This window comes from Nansenia antarctica (assembly GCF_963989245.1).
Source record: "Nansenia antarctica genome assembly, chromosome: 11".
Lineage (NCBI taxonomy): Eukaryota > Metazoa > Chordata > Actinopteri > Argentiniformes > Microstomatidae > Nansenia > Nansenia antarctica.
Genome location: NC_137681.1, coordinates 1,111,311 through 1,115,892, shown reverse-complemented (window position 1 = coordinate 1,115,892; position 4,582 = coordinate 1,111,311).

Genomic DNA, 4,582 nt, shown 5'->3' with positions numbered 1-4,582 from the left:
GGTACTGCGTACCTCAACGGCTTCGTCTACTGCATTGGCGGTTTTGACAATATAGACAATATAGACTACTTCAACAACGTACGCAAGTTCAACCCCGTCACATGTACCTGGCACCAGGTGGCCCCCATGCACTCGCGGCGATGCTACGTCAGTGTGACGGTTTTGCATGGCCACATCTACGCATTAGGAGGCTTTGACGCCTACGGGCGCCTCAACACCGCAGAGCGCTACGAGCCAGAGACCAACCAGTGGAGCCTCATAGCTCCAATGCATGAGAAGAGGAGCGACTCCAGTGCTGCCACACTTCATGACAAGGTGTACATCTGTGGAGGCTTCAGTGGGAACGAGTGCTTGTTCAATGCAGAGAGCTACTGTCCAAAGGCCAACCAGTGGACCATGATCGAGCCCATGGGAAGTCAACGCAGTGGTCTCGGTGTCGTTGCTTTCCACGACCAGCTCTATGTGGTGGGTGGTTTTGACGGTGCCAACCGTCTCAAGACTGCCGAGGTCTACAACCCCCTGACCAACAGCTGGCGCGTCCTGCCCACTATGTTCAACCCGCGCAGCAACTTTGAAATGGAGGTGTTGGACGACCTGCTCTTCGTGGTCGGGGGTTTCAACGGCGCGGGCACCAGCACCAACGTGGAGTGCTACGACGAGAAGACAGACGAATGGTCTGACGACATGGCCACCTTCAGAAGTGGCCTCGGCTGCTGCGTGGTGCACGGCCTACCCAACGTGGCGCTGTACATGGTCCCCCGCGACGCCCCGCCGCCGTCTCTCCCAGGGGGCGTGTAGGAGACGGGCGCCCTCAGCTGCCGACTGTCTGTAATAATAATACTTATTAAATTGGTTTTCATGTGAAACATTAAAAAAAAAAAAGATTGTTGTCACAATATGACCCGTTCTTGGCTGAGCATATAAGAAAGTTTGGACAAAAGGGAAGGGCAGTGTTTCATATTTATCCTCAACAATTTGCGAACAATTTATAGAACAAATGGGAGAGAAAACTAAACAAGCCATTGCAAAGGAATTACATGATGCTAAGTATTTCTCTGTGATCAGCTTACCTTTATATTCAGATTTGTGAGCAAAACAGGCCATGTAGTGAATGAATGAATGAATGGACTTTATTGTCATTGCTACAGTACAAGTACCAAACAACGAAATTTAGGAGGGGTGGCTCCCCTGGTGTTAGGGAAGGAAAAAAAAAAACACTTTTAGAAAAAGAATAAAATCACAAGAAGGTAAGGAGCTGGTTTACATAAATAGTGGAACGCTTTCTAGGATTTGAACCCATCACCAGTCACACAGGGGAAAGCTTAGCACACTGTGTTGTTTCAATGGTGCACGATCTTGGACTTGATATAGAAAACTGCCGTGGACAGTCGTATGATAATGCCAGTAATATGTCTGGAAAATACAATGGATTGCAGGCACATCTAAAGAAGAGGAATCCACTTATTCACTATGTCCCCTGTGCTGCCCATTCTTTGAATCTGGTCGGTGTCAACAGTATTGAGGCCTGTAGCGATCTAGTTGGCAAATATTTTGACTTGTTGCAGTCTCTATATGCGTTCACCTCCGCCTCCACACATCGCTGGGCCACAGTATTTGGGGATTCAAATAGGCCCATAAGTTTAACACTTAAATCTCTCTCCTCTACACGCTGGAGTTGCCGTGCTGACTCAACGAAAGCACTGTGGCAAAATTATGAAAAGATACAAGAGAAGCTTCGGACTTTGTCTACGGATGAGAAGGAAAAAAGGGACACGCGCTCTGAAGCAGCTGCGCTCTGTGCGCAATTGGATAGGTTGGAGATGGCGTTCATGGCCAAGTTTTGGGATACCATCAAGATTTCAAGCAACCAGCGCTATTTTGCAGCAAATAAATATAGCCCTTTTAACCGCAGTTAGGGCACTTGAATCGTTGCGTGATTTTGTGGCTGCACAAAGAGACCTTTTTGACAGTTTTGAAAGCGCAGCTCTGAGTATACCGGGTGTCAGCCAGACTTACAGACATGATAGCCATCGCAGAAAGAGACGCAAGACTTTTGCTGACGAGAATGGAGAGCAGGATATTGAGCTTGATGGAAGACGCAAGTTTCAGATAGAGACCTTCAATGTTGCCATCGACACGCTTATTCAGAGCCTCGGACACCGTCTCGGTGCCTCACTCATTGAAAAGGCAAAAGTTCTGGCATCTGCATACCCATCTGACCTAGATGACAGTTTAGCCGATGAACTAATTCAGCTCAGATCTTTTATTAAGGCTGAAGATGATAAAAGCCCACAAGGACTACTCCGCGTAATTATCGATTGTGGCCTGCAATCTATGTTTCCAAATGTCTATGTTGCGCTGCAGCAATTTTTTACTCTGCCTGTAACCAATTGCGAAGGGGAGCGGTCATTCTCTGTGCTGTCCAGGATTAAAAACGAATTGCGGACTAAAATGACGCAACACCGTCTCAAGGCTCTTTCTCTCATGGCAATTGAGAGCGAACTGACCAAATCACTGGACTTTAATGATATCGTGGATGATTTTGCACGAAGCAGAGCCAGGAAAAAATGCATTGCATAAGGTAAGACTATTTTATGATTAATTTAGTCTTATAAAGCCACCCTGTTGTTGCTATATATGACACCATAGTGTTGCCAATTGTTTTTGGTTGAAAGCGGTGTATTTTGTTACTGTACATGTACTGTTGTTGGCTTCAATTGAGTGTGGCATGCCTGTGTTGTAATGCGTGATATGTTGTAATAATTGTTGTAGAATTCCATCAGCAGTTTGGCTTTCTTCTCTTTGTCAACCTCCAACTTGTTCTCCTGTTCCTGAATCAGTGCTTCTTTTTCAGCAATTCCATAGTTTTGGGCCAAATCTTCACCTGTCACGGTAACAGTCTTTTTCTTGATTACCCATATATAATCGGCTTTGACATGATTAGGATACGTAGTGACACTTCTTTGAACAAACAGTGCAGTAAAATCCTGTCATCGCACTACACCATGAGAGATCTTTTACCCACCAGCATCCTGGGTAATGACAGTTCTCCGTACAAATATTGCAAATGGTGGCAAGACTGGTTATTTGTTGTTTCTCCTTCACATATATTTCAGACGACATTGTAAAGAGTCACCCCGTAACAACAACAAGTCATTATGAGAATTTTATTTACAATGTTTTCAGCAATTGTAGAATTGTTGTATAATATTTCATGCGTGTAATGTTGTAAATCCTGTGTCGTTGAAATACAGGTGATTTTTTTCTAGTTATTGTGCTGTTGGCTTTGAGTGTTCCTCCGCTGTAAAACCTGTTGAGATGCAGGTGAATGTAGGCTATGTCTTATATGCTGTTGGCATTGTGTTTACTTGCGCTCAAAAAAAAAAAATGTGTTTGCGCTGGGGAGGGGGGGGGGGGGGCTTTCTACACGTCCAGGCCCAGGGGCCTTTCTACACGTCCAGGCCCAGGGGCCCATTTTTTCATGATCCGTCTATGGCTCCTACCCTCAGTGCAAAGTGACTTTGACCGACCCAGTGTGCTTGTAAATAAACTGGGCTCCGCCCGTTCCTTTACCCGCCAATCCTATTGTCCGTCTCCCTCTGTGCCGAACCCATTACACCATTAAGTTTAGTGCCTAATAATAAATGTCTCTTTTCAAGATAAAACTTCACATTTTTAGAGTGGCCTTTTATTGTGACCCCAGCCTAAGGCACACCTGTGCAGTAATCATGCTGTCAAATCAGCATCTAGATACACCACAGCTGTCAGATTATCATTTTTATTTAAGAGTTCCAAACTAATATCTAATGGTCAAATACAGGTTTTGTTGAGCAGCTGGAGAGTAAATAGGATATTAGATATATGTGATAAGTATGTGTTCTTTCTCTATCTCGTTTACACATATATTATACAGTATATTAATTCAATCAGTGTTTGTTAAATGAGTTATTACATTTGACTGTAAGACCCAGGATGAGATAGACAAGGACTGTTGTCTGATATTGTGTTTCATACGATGTTCCTCAGCCTCAAGGACACATGGATCCTTTCTCCAGTCGTCTCTGGACTAGGATCGATAGCAGAGATGTCGGTCACATCAGAAATGTTGTATTTGAGTTTTCAAAAGTGCTTGTCAGAGGTTATGCTTATGAATATGATGAGAGGAACAGCCGGTTAATTTGAGAAACTTGGTAATGATAACAAGCTGTTTGTTTTACTTGTTATTAGTTTAGCCAATATTCAAGTGTTATACACGTGTAATTAACAAGTGAATTCAGCTTTATTAGCTAGCTCAGCTGTGTGTGACTTGATTTTGTTAGAGATTATTTTAGGCTAGCTAACTGGCACGTTTGACAATCTAGCTAAATTAGCCTTCCGCTAGTGAGTTTCAACGATTTCTACATACAGAACATGGCACAGTTCTTTGGAAAGCCAGCTCCTACCGCCCAGTCTACACCCAAGCCTGTGCATCACCTGTCAGTGAAGAACCCTTATAAAGAAAATGACACACACCAGGACATGGATGGCACATTGTTATTTGTGACCCTAGATGACAGCCATGCCCATGGGCATCACAGTGAGG